Below are 13,472 nucleotides of genomic sequence, written 5' to 3'. Positions count from 1 at the left end.
TTTCGGTTTTTTGAAAGCTAATATTCAGAATTTAAATTACCATAAAATCAAGTTTAAAACCATCAATAAACTAGAATAACAAGAGTATATCACATCCAAATTTAATACAAATTCAACTTGTCCCAATAATTAAACATAAAACAAAGACAATTAAAAATGTCTAGCAAACAACAACAACAAACACATTTTAAAACATACTAAAAACCTAAACAGCCACTTTAAACCAAATAAAAGCCAAGCAGCCACGTTCTCTTCCGTTGAAGAATGTACCACGGACTCAACATTTTCACCCCCAACTTCAGGTGTCCGTTCATTGGGCACCTTATTGCTTGTTGGCTGCATATATATATACAGAACAATGAAAAATTAGCATTTTAACTCATCAATAGCACCAAAAGTATTGTTTCCAGCAACAAATTTAGCATTCAAAACCACAGCAGCTCATATATATGCAGCCATATATATTAAGAACATATTAATTATATGCAGCCATATATATTGAAACATATTAATTATATGCAGCTATATATATGCAGAACAAAACCACAGAAGCTCATAAGCAATTAACAGAATTTAAAGCCAATCAACAGAAATCTACTAAGACATAAGTAGCTCATACACAACTAGCTAGTTTATTTGCATCATTTAATACTCACTAACTGCCATACATTAACAGTTTGGTCGTTTACAATTTTCACCCAACTGTTGAAGTAGTTATATTTATTTTTTTAATACTCACCAACTGCCATACATTATTTTGAGATAATTCAACACAAATCTACTAAGACATAAGCAGCTCATACACAGCTCATAAATAAAACCAAAGCAGCTCATAAACAGAACCATAAGTAATTCATTTTTAAAGCCAATCAACAGAATTTAAATGACCACACACATTCAGAGACAGCTACCCATATATATTCAAAAAGACACTAAAAGGAAAAATCATTTTATTCAAAGTTTCTAACAAAGTAAACATTTTCTTTCTCAAGCATTTCTATCCAATCAGACTACACATTTCAAAATACAAGAACATGCCCTTGAAACTTCTATGAAACAAGTTCATTTTCCAAGATTATAAATGTCAAAATAAACAAATGTAATAAGAGGGCAAAAGTATTACTTCCTGATGCTAATCCAATAATTATTGCAAAAACAGGGTCTTTCTTTCATTAATCACAAATCAATCCTTCCAATCAAAACCCTATAAATCACAAAACAGATTCCACAAAAAATGCATTTTCTAAACTTTTTATAATCAGAAGGAAAAAGAAGTTCAACCCTAAATCCCTAATACTCACTAATATTATTGCATAAATAAGCCTTTTTATCGCAACTCAAGCAATCTAATCAAACCCTATAAATCACACAAACCTCAACAACCACAGAAACACTCTTTTCAACCCAGAATTACATATCTGAACCAAAAACAATTAAAAGAAAAATATATGGTGAATTTGTTGACAATATATACATTAATTACTGTAAAAAAATTATAACCAAGGACAAATTCTAACCTCCGAAGAAGACATTGTTCAGTTGCTTTTTGCAGAAGAGGGCTCGGTGAGACGGTGACTGGGGTGTTGCTCGAGTTGGACTGCTTGGCCACTGGCGTCTTGCTTGGCCACTAGATTGCTGCTCGGCAACGGACTGCTGCTCGGCGATGGACTGCTGCTCGGCGAATGGATTGCTGCTCGGTGACGAACTGGATTGGAGTGCTACTCGACTTTGGCTTTGTTGCGATGGTGATGAATGAATGACTTCGAGCGACGATAGGCGACTTCATTGACGGCGGACAGCACTCTCTGGCTCCCTCAGGCTCTCCTTCTCTCAAGCATGGAGGTCGGAGGTGGAACCGTGAAAGAATGGGAGATAGAAGTGTTTTGTGGGTGACTGGGTTTAGGGTTCGCGTGAAAGGAGAAGAAGAAAGCTAGGGTTGTGCCATTGTGGGCTTGTGGCTGATTGGCTTTGGCCCTTTTATACCTAGGTTAAAGGGCAGCTTAGTAAAAACACACGCTACTAAACCCTCACTCTGCGGTTCAGTTTGGTTTCAGCAAAGGCAACCGAAAACCAAACCTAACCGATCGGTTTAGTTCGAAAAAACAAAAAAAACCGGTTTATCGATTTTTCTTTCAGTTGTTGTAAAATTCGGTTCGGTTCTGCGATAATTTTTTGTTCGGTTTGGTAACTTACACCCCTAGTTTCAACTCAAAGTTGTTAGCATGGATTGTTGGCTTTAGAATGCTACAGCCACAGTTTCCTGGATTTGGGTTGATGTAGGAGCCAAAGACTCTCCTCTCATGCCATCAAAGAGTACAAAGTTCAGATCTAAAATGTCATGAGTTACAAAATATATCTCTAAAAGTTGTTTAAATACTAAACTAGTAACCTAAGTTTACAGAAAATGAGTAAACTATGATAGATAGTGCAGAAATCCACTTCTGGGGCTCACTTGGTGTGTGCTGGGGCTGAGACTTAAGCTTTTCACGTGCCTGGGCTATTTTGGGCGTTCAACGCCAGGTTGTAACCTATTTCTGGCGTTGAACTCCAACTTGTAACCTGTTTCTAGCGCTGGACGCCAGACTGCAACATGGAACTAGCGTTGAACGCCAGTTTACGTCGTCTATACTTGAGTAAAGTATAGACTATTATATATTGCTGGAAAGCCCTAGATGTCTACTTTCCAACGCAATTGGAAACGCGCCAATTGGACTCTTGTAGCTCCAGAAAATCCATTTCGAGTGTTGAGAGGTCAGAATCCAACAGCATCAGCAGTCCTTTTTCAGCCTGAATCAGATTTTTGCTCAACTCCCTCAATTTCAGCCAGAAAATACCTGAAATTACAGAAAAACACACAAACTCATAGTAAAGTCCAAAAATATGATTTTTAATTAAAAAGTAATAAAAATATAATAAAAAGTGACTAAAACATATTAAAAACTACCTAAAAACAATGCCAAAAAGCGTATAAATTATCCGCTCATCACAACACCAAACTTAAATTGTTGCTTGTCCCCAAGCAAATAAAAACAAAGTAGGATAAAAAGAAGAGAATATACAATGAATTCCAAAAACATCTATGAAGATCAGTCTTAATTAGATGAGCATGGCTATTAGCTTTTTGCTTCTGAACAGTTTTGGCATCTCACTTTATCCTTTGAAGTTCAGAATGATTGGCATCTATAGGAAATCAGAATTCAGATAGTGTTATTGATTCTCCTAGTTCAGTATGTTGATTCTTGAACACAGCTATTTTCTGAGTCTTGGCCGTGGCCCTAAGCACTCTGTTTTCCAGTATTACCACCGGATACATACATGCCACAGACACATAACTGGGTGAACCTTTTCAGATTGTGACTCAGCTTTGCTAAAGTCCCCAATTATAGGTGTCCAGAGTTCTTAAGCACACTCTGTTTTTGCTTTGGACCTCGACTTTAACCGCTCAGTCTCAAGTTTTCACTTGACACCTTCACGCCACAAGCACATGGTTAGGGACAGCTTGGTTTAGCCGCTTAGGCCAGGATTTTATTCCTTTAGGCCCTCCTATCCACTGATTCTCAAAGCCTTGGATCCTTTTTATTACCCTTGCCTTTTGGTTTTAAGGGCTATTGGCTTTTTGCTCTTGCCTTTTGGTTTAAAGAGCTTTTGGCTTTTTCTGCTTGCTTTTTCTTTTTCTTGCTCTCTTTTGTTTTCATTTTTTTTCTGCAAGTTTTGTTCTTCACTGCTTTTTCTTGCTTCAAGAATCATTTTTATGATTTTTCAGATTATCAAATAACATTTCTCCTTTTTCATCATTCTTTCAAGAGCCAACAATTTTAACATTCATAAACAACAAATTCAATAGACATATGCACTGTTCAAGCATTCATTCAGAAAACAAAGAGTATTGCCACCACATCAAAATAATTAAACTATTTTAAAATTCGAAATTCATGTACTTCTTTTTCTTTTTCAGAAAATAATTTTCATTTAAGAAAGGTGATGGATTCATAGGACATTCATATCTTTAGGACATAGACACTTAGATACTAGTGATCATATAGTAAAGACACAAACATAATTAAACATGAAGCATAGTAAACAAAAAACAGGAAAATAAGAACAAGGAGATTAAGGAATGGGTCCACCTTAATGAGGGTGGCGTCTTCCTCTTCTTGAAGAACCAATGGTGCTCTTAAGCTCCTCTATGTCTCTTCCTTGCCTTTGTTGCTCTTTCCTCATAGCTCTTTGATCTACAGTCAATTACTCTACCACTGAATTATGGAAAAACAAAAGTAATGCTTTTACCACACCAAACTTAAAAGGTTTGCTCATCCTCGAGCAAAAGAAGAAAGAAGTGGAGAAGATGGAGGAGATGAAAGTGTGTGAATGGGTGGGTTTGGGAGGGGAATGGTTTGAATTTGAATGGTGAGGTAGGTGGGGATCCTGTGGGGTCCACAGATCTAGTGGGGTCAAGGATTTAGCATCCCTGCTCCAATTAGGCGTACAAAATGCCCTTACTGTGCAATCCTGGCGTTTAACGCCAGACTGCTGCCTGTTTCTGGCGTTAAACGCCCAAATGTAGCCTGTTTCTGGCGTTTAACGCCAGACTGATGCTTGTTTCTGGCATTAAACGCCAGCTTGGTGCTTGTTTCTGGCGTTTAAATGCCAGAATGATCTTCCTCCAGGGTGTGCTATTTTTCATGCTGTTTTTCATTCTGTTTTTGATTTTTCATTTGTTTTTGTGACTTCACATGATCATCAACCTAAAGAAAACATAAAATAGCAATGGAAAATAAATAGATATAATTAAATAACATTGGGTTGCCTCCCAACAAGCGCTTCTTTAATGTCAATAGCTTGACAGTGAGCTCTCATGGAGCCTCACAGATAATCAGAGCAAGGTTGGGACCTCTCAACACCAAACTTAGAGTTTGAATGTGGGGGTTCAACACCAAACTTAGAGTTTGACTGTGGGGGCTTTTGTTGACTCTGCAGTGAGAGAAGCTTTTCATGCTTCCTCTCCATGGTTACAGAAGGAGAACCTTGTGTCTTATAGTTTGCAATGTCTACAAACCACAGAGCTTCCTGAATAGCAAACAATTGCTCATTCGGAAAGGTTTCAGAGATCTCAGTAGGAGGGAGGGATGCTCCTGCTACTGGTTCTATCCGGGACAGGTGATCAGCTACTTGATTCTCTGTCCTTTTTCTGTCTCTTATTTCTATATCAAACTCTTGCAGAAGCAACACCCATCTTATGAGTGATAAACCACTATTTTATGGTTTATCTTGTACTTAATTGAGTGGTTTTTATCTACTCTTTACCCACTTATTCATACTATTTGCATGGTTTTACATTTGCCTTCCTAATTATGTGCTTTGATTGAAAATATGCTTCTTTGATCTTATATTTGCTTATTATTAATCCTCTCTTATTACCATTAGATGCCTTGATATGTGTGTTAAGTGTTTTCAGAGATTATAAGGCAGGAATGGCTTAGAGGATGGAAAGGAAGCATGCAAAAGTGGAAGGAATACAAGAAGTTGGAGAAATTGCTAAGCTGTCCAGCCTGACCTCTTCGCACTCAAATAGCTATAACTTTAGCTACAGAGGTCCAAACGACGCAGTTTCAGTTGCGTTGGAAAGCTAATGTCCGGGGCTTCGATTTGATATATAATATGCTATAGTTCTTCTGACGCTAGGTGATGCGACCGCGTGATCCATGTGGCCGCGTTGCAGTGACGGAAATCCAGCGTGGCAAAATTCGAAACCAGCGAATTCTGGACTGTTTTTGACCCAGTTTGCGACCCAGAAAACACAGATTAGAGGCTATAAAGTGGGGGAATACATCCATTCATAAGGAGGCTCTCACATTCACAATTTTAGGAGTAGATGTAGTTTTTAGAGAGAGAGGTTCTCTCCTCTCTCTTAGGATTAGGATTTAGGATTTCTCTTAGTTTTAGAGTGACTCTCAATCCCAGGTTCAATGTTCTTTTATTGCTTTTCTCAATTTTGTTTATGACTCTCTATGTTTAGATTGATTTTCTATTTAATATATTTCTTGAGGTATTTCAGACTTATGATTGCTCCTTTTTATTATATAAATAATTTGGATTTTTCTCTTTTGGCTTTGGTTGAGACATTGGTAACTCTTGAGTTATCAAACTCATTGTTGATTGAAAATTGGAATTAATTTGTCCACTTAACTTACCTTCATAGTTAGAGGTTAATAAGGTGGGGGAAGAATCCAAATCTCATCACAATTGATAAGGATAACTAGGATAGGACCTCCAGTTCTCCATACCTTGCCAAGAGTTTATTTTATAGTTATTTATTTTTATTATCATTCAGCATACTGCTTCCTCACTTTCAAACCCCAGTTTACAAAACTCATAACCAATAATAAGAACATACTTCCCTGCAATTCCTTGAGAAGACGACCCGAGGTTTAAATACTCGGTTATCAATTTTAAGGGGTTTGTTACTTGTGACAACCAAAACGTTTGTACGAAAGGATTTCTGTCGGTTTAGAGACTATATCTACAACGCGACTGTTTTTATGATATTCTTTACTGGCAAAAATCCTAACGTCAATGAGCTTGGGCTTTGAATCCTGCTGTGTACACAATCACTTTTGATCCTACTAAGTAGGATCTAAACTTGTCAATGGCATAAACCACTGCAAGTAATTCTTTTTCTGTGGTTGTGTACTTTTTCTGGGCATCATTTAAAACATTGCTAGCATAATAAATGACATGCAAAAGCTTGTTATGCCTCTGTCCCAATACTGCACTAATGGTATGGTCACTGGCATCACACATTAGTTCGAATGGTAATGTCCAGTCTGGTGCAGAAATAACTGGTGCTGTGACCAGCTTAGCTTTCAGGGTCTCAAACGCCTGCAGACACTTTGTGTCAAACACAAATGGCGTGTCAGCAGCTAGCAGATTGCTCAGAGGTTTTGCAATTTTTGAAAAATCCTTTATAAACCTCTTATAGAATCCTGCATGCCCCAGAAAGCTTCTGATTGCCTTAACAATGGCAGGTGGTGGTAATTTTTCAATTACTTCAACTTTAGCTTGATCCACCTCTATTCCCTTGTTTGAAATTTTATGCCCAAGGACAATCCCTTCAGTCACCATAAAGTGACATTTTTCCCAGTTTAAAACTAGGTTGGTCTCTTGGCATCTTTTCAGAACAAGTGCTAAATGGTTAAGGCAGGAGCTGAATGAGTCTCCAAATACTGAAAAGTCATCCATGAAGACTTCCAGAAACTTCTCTACCATATCAGAGAAGATAGAGAGCATGCACCTCTGAAAGGTTGCAGGTGCATTACACAGACCAAAAGGCATCCTTCTGTAGGCAAATACTCCAGAAGGACATGTGAATGCTGTTTTCTCTTGGTCCTGAGGATCTATTGTAATTTGGTTGTAACCTGAATAGCCATCCAAAAAGCAGTAATATTCATGACCTGCTAGTCTCTCTAGCATCTGGTCTATGAATGGTAAAGGAAAATGATCCTTCCTGGTGGCTGTATTGAGCCTTCTGTAGTCAATACACATACGCCACCCTGTAATCGTTCTTGTAGGAACCAGTTCATTCTTTTCATTTTGAACCACTGTCATTCCTCCCTTCTTAGGGACAACATGGACAGGGCTCACCCAGGGGCTATCAGAAATAGGATAGATAATCCCAGCCTCTAGTAACTTAGTGACCTCTTTCTGCACCACCTCCTTCATGGCCGGATTTAGCCGCCTCTGTCGTTGAACCACTGGCTTAGCATCATCCTCCAATAGGATCTTGTGCATGCATCTAGCTGGGCTAATGCCCTTAAGATCACTTATGGACCACCCAAGAGCTGTCTTGTGTGTCCTTAGCACCTGAATTAGTGCTTTCTTTTCCTGTGGCCCTAAAGCAGAGCTTATGATTACAGGAAAAGTGTCACCTTCTCCCAGAAATACATATTTCAGGGATGGTGGTAGTGGTTTGAGCTCGGGTTTAGGAGGTTTCTCCTCTTCCTGAGGAGTTTTCAGAGGTTCTTTTATTTCCTCTGGTTCCTCCAGATCAGGCTGAACATCTTTAAAAATGTTCTCTAGCTCTGATTCGAGACTCTCAGTCATGTTGACCTCTTCCACCAGGGAGTCAATAATATCAATGCCCAAGCAGTCATCTGATGTGTCTGGATGTTGCATAGCTTTGACAACATTAAACTTAAACTCATCCTCATTGACTCTCAGGGTTATCTCCCCTTTTTGGACGTCACTGAGGGTTCGTCCAGTTGCTAGGAATGGTCTTCCTAGAATGAGTTGCACTCTTGTGCTCCTCCATTTCCAGCACTACAAAGTCAGTAGGGAAGGCAAATGGCCCAACCTTGACAATCATGTCCTCAATTATGCCTGATGGGTATTTAATGGAGCCATTAGCAAGTTGAAGACAGATCCGGGTTGGTTTGACCTCTTCAGTCAAGCCAAGCTTTCTGATAGTCGATGCAGGGATTAGATTGATGCTTACCCCAAGATCACATAGAACTGTCTTGGTGCAGTTACCCTCTAATATGCATGGTATCATAAAGCTCCCGGGATCTTTAAGCTTTTCTGGGAAGCTTTTCAGAATGACTGCACTGCATTCTTCAGTGAGGAGAACTCTTTCAGTTTCTCTCCAATCCTTCTTATGACTCAAGATATCTTTCATGAACTTGGCATAAAAGGGTATTTGCTCAAGTGCCTCTGCAAACGGAATCTTTATTTCAAGAGTCCTGAGATAGTCTGCAAAGTGGGCAAATTGCTTATCCTGCTCATCTTTGCGGAGTTTTTGAGGATAAGGCATCTTGGCTTTGTATTCCTCAACCTTAGTTGCTGCAGGTTTATTTTCTATAGAGGTAGGTTGAGAAGCCTTATTGAGGGATTTATTATTAGCACTTGCAAGTGTCTAATCCCTCACTGGCATTTGAAAGCCAGGGTTGGAAGCTGGAGTGGCGTTGGACGCCAACTCCTTACTTGTTCCTGGCGTTTGAACGCCAGAACTGAGCTTCCATTGGGCGTTTGACGCCAACTCCTTGCCTGTTTCTGGCGTTTGAACGCCAGAGTTATTCCTCTCTGGGCTCTTACTGTCCTCAGAGGGATTTTGGATAGCCGGTTGTTCATTTCTTGGCTTCCTGCTGCCTTGAAGTGAGGTATTTAATGTTTTTCCACTTCTTAATTGAACTGCTTGGCACTCTTCTGTTATTTGTTTTGATAACTGCTGTTCTGTTTGCTTCAACTGTACTTCCATATTCAGATTAGCCATTCTTGTGTCTTGTAGTATCTCCTTGAATTCGACCAGCTGTTTTATTAGAAAGTGTAATTGCTGATTGAATTCTGTAATTTGTTCTATAGGATTGAGTTCAGCAGTTACTGTTTTAGCCTCTTCTTTCATGGAAGATTCACTGCTTAGGTACAGATGCTAATTTCTGACAACTGTATCAATGAGCTCTTGAGCTTCTTCAATTGTTTTTCTCATATGTATAGATCCACCAGCTGAGTGGTCTAGAGAAATCTGAGCTTTCTCTGTAAGCCCATAATAGAAGATGTCTAACTGCACCCATTCTGAAAACATTTCAGAGGGGTATTTTCTTAGCATCTCTCTGTATCTCTCCCAGGCATCATAAAGAGATTCATTATCTCCTTGTTTAAAGCCTTGGATGTCTAGCCTTAGCTGTGTCATCCGTTTCGGAGCGAAGTATTGATTCAGGAATTTTTCTGTCAGCTGTTTCCATGTCCTTATGCTAGCTTTAGGTTGGTTATTTAACCACCTCTTAGCGTGATCTTTTACAGCAAATGGAAACAGTAATAATTTGTAGACATCTTGATCTACTTCCTTATCATGTACTGTGTCAGCAATTTGTAAAAACTGTGCCAGAAACTCTGTAGGTTCTTCTTGTGGAAGACTAGAATACTGGCAACTCTGCTGCACCATGATAATGAGCTGAGGATTTAACTCAAAGCTACTGACTCCGATGGAGGGTATACAGATACTACTCCCATATGAAGCAGTAGTGGGGTTAGCATATGATCCCAGAGTCCTTCTGGACTGTTCATTTCCACTTTTGTCCATGATGGAGAAAGGGAGATGATGTGGATTGTAATATATATATATATATATATATATATATATATATATATATATATATATTGAAAACTGAAATTAAAATAAAATAAAATAAGTGAAAATTCGAATATAAGTTTAGAAATTAAAGGAAATTGAAAACTAAAATAATTAATTAATTAAAAAGATTTGAAAATAAGGGGTAAGGATTTTCGAAAAATGAAGAGAGAGAAAGTGGTTAGGAAGTTTTGAAATTTAAATTTTAGATTTAAAAATTAAAATTTGAATTTTTAAATTTTTGAAATTTGAAATTCGACTTTTGAAATTTGAAATTTTGAATTTTGAATTTTGAAAAAGTCAACAATATAAGATAAGGATTTGAAAGAGATTTAAATTTTGAAAAGATTTGATTTTTAAGTTTGAAAATTAAATTTTGAAAATTGAAATTTTGAAATTTGAATTTTGAATTTTGAATTTAGAATTTTGGAAGTTGAAAATTGAAATTTGAATTTGAAATAAGATAAGATTTTGAAAAAGATATGAATTTTTTTGAAAAAGATTTGAATTTTGAAATTTTTTTAAAACTAAGATAAGATAAAATTTTGAAATTGAAATCTGAATTTTAAGAAAAAAATTTCGAAATATTTGCTTAAAAATAGTTAGAAATTTTTTTTTTATTTTTGAATTTTATGATGAAAGAGAAAAACACACAAAAGACACACAACTTAAAATTTTTAGATCTAATGCTCCTTATTTTCAAAAATTTTGGAGGGAAAACACCAAGGAACACCAAACTTAAAAATTTTAAGATCAAAACACAAGGAAGACTCAAGAACACTTTGAAGACTCACAAGAACACAAGAACATGAAGAAAGAACACCAAACTTAAAATTTTTAGAAAACCTCAATAAAATTTTCGAAAATTATAGAAGATTAACAAGAAAACACCAAACTTAAAGTTTGGCACAAGATTTAATCAAAGAAAAATTATTTTAAAAAAATTTTAAAAAGAAGATACCCAATTACCAAGAACATAGACCAACGCTCTAGCCAATTGGGCTGTAAATGTAACACTTGTTTTAAAAAGGCACAAGAAAAATAAGAAAAGAAACAGAAAAAGAAAAACTAAAGATCAAACAAGAAAAATAAACAAGAACAACTTGAAGATCTAGGAAAAACAAAGAACACAAATTCGAAAATTTAAAGGAAAATATAAAATATGCAATTGACACCAAACTTAAAATATGAAACTAAACTCAAACAGAAAAATTCAATTATTAGTAAAAGAAAAATAAAATTTCGAAAAAAAAATTTTGAAAAAGAAAATAAGGATTCTAAAATTCTAACAAGAACAATAATAAAAGACTCAAAGACAAATTACAGATTAATAAAGAAAAATAAAAATTTTTGAAAGATTTTTTTGAAAAGAAAGTAAAAGACTCTGACCCAAAAGACAAGTTTTTCCTAATCTAAGCAACAGGATGAACCGTCAGTTGTTCAAACTCAACAATCCCCGGCAACGGCGCCAAAAACTTGGTGCACGAATTGTGAATCACACTTTTCACAACTCATACCACTAACCAGCAAGTGCACTGGGTCGTCCAAGTAATACCTTACGTGAGTAAGGGTCGAATCCCACGGAGATTGTTGGCTTGAAGCAATCTATGGTTATCTTGTAACTCTTAGTCAGGATATCAATTATATTTATCAGTTTGAATTGTGAAAAATAAGAGAGCATGAAATAGATACTTGTTATGTAGTAATGGAGAATATGTTGGAGTTTTGGAGATGCTTTGTCTTCTGAATCTCTACTTTTCCCCTGTCTTCTTCTTCACGCACGCAATGTTCCTCCTATGGCAAGCTGTGTGTTAGTGGATCACCGTTGTCAATGGCTACCATCCTTCCTCTCAGTGAAAATGGTCCAGGTGCGCTGTCACCGCACGGCTAATCATCTGTCGGTTCTCACTCATGCTGGAATAGGATCCATTGATCCTTTTGCGTCTGTCACTACACCCAACCCTTGTGAGTTTGAAGCTCGTCACAGTCATTCAATTCCTGAATCCTACTCGGAATACCACAGACAAGGTTTAGACTTTCCGGATTCTCAAGAATGCTGCCAATGGATTCTAGCTTATACCACGAAGATTCTGATTAAGGAATCCAAGAGATACTCATTCAATCGAATGTAGAACAGAGGTGGTTGTCAGGCACGCGTTCATAGGTTGAGGATGGTGATGAGTGTCACGGATAATCACATCCATCATATTGAAGTGCGAATGAACATCTTAGATAGAAACAAGCGTGTTTGAATAGAAAACAGAAATAATTGCATTAATTCATCGAGACACAGCAGAGCTCCTCACCCCCAACAATGGAGTTTAGAGACTCATGCAGTCAAAGAGTACAAATTTCAGATCTAAAATGTCATGAGTTACAAAATAAATCTCTAAAAGTTGTTTAAATACTAAACTAGTAACCTAGGTTTACAGAAAATGAGTAAACTATGATAGATAGTGCAGAAATCCACTTCTGGGGCCCACTTGGTGTGTGCTGGGGCTGAGACTTAAGCTTCTCACGTGCCTGGGCTGTTTTGGGCATTCAACGCCAGGTTGTAACCTATTTCTGGCGTTGAACTCCAACTTGTAACCTGTTTCTGGCGCTAGACGCCAGACTGCAACATGAAACTGGCGTTGAACGCCAGTTTACATCGTTTATCCTTGAGCAAAGTATGGACTATTATATATTTCTGGAAATCCCTGGATGTCTACTTTCTAACGCAATTGGAAGCGCGCCAATTGGACTCCTGTAGCTCCAGAAAATCCATTCCGAGTGTTGAGAGGTCAGAATCCAACAGCATCAGCAATCCTTTTTCAGCCTGAATCAGATTTTTGCTCAGCTCCCTCAATTTCAGCCAGAAAATACCTGAAATTACAGAAAAACACACAAAATCATAGTAAAGTCCAGAAATATGATTTTTAATTAAAAGCTAATAAAAATATAATAAAAAGTGACTAAAACATATTAAAAACTACCTAAAAACAATGCCAAAAAGCGTATAAATTATCCGCTCATCACCTACTCAAGTGTGAGAAGGGATTTCTAGCATGGTTTCATGTTTCCTTTTCCAAGGTTCCCATGAAACCCATTTTTCATTCAACCTCTTTCCCAAGATGATTGAACACTAACATTAAAACAAAATTCCTTCTAGCAAATCAAAGAGAAGATGAAGAGAAGAAGAATTTTACTATCATTAATCCATCAAGTACAACAAAGCTCTCTCTCTCAATGATAGAGAATTTAGCTACTCATAGCTCAAGAGAAAAGTACAAGAGATGGAAGAGATAATGTGAAAGTAAATCTAACTATAGAAAATACAAAAGAGAAAAGAAAATTACAATTTGGAGGAAAA

Source organism: Arachis ipaensis, chromosome B1 (genome assembly GCF_059453495.1).
Source record: "Arachis ipaensis isolate K30076 ecotype BB chromosome B1, ASM5945349v1, whole genome shotgun sequence".
NCBI classification, from domain to species: Eukaryota; Viridiplantae; Streptophyta; class Magnoliopsida; order Fabales; family Fabaceae; genus Arachis; species Arachis ipaensis.
The sequence above is the reverse complement of the archived record's forward strand: the minus strand, read 5'-3'. Positions refer to the sequence as shown.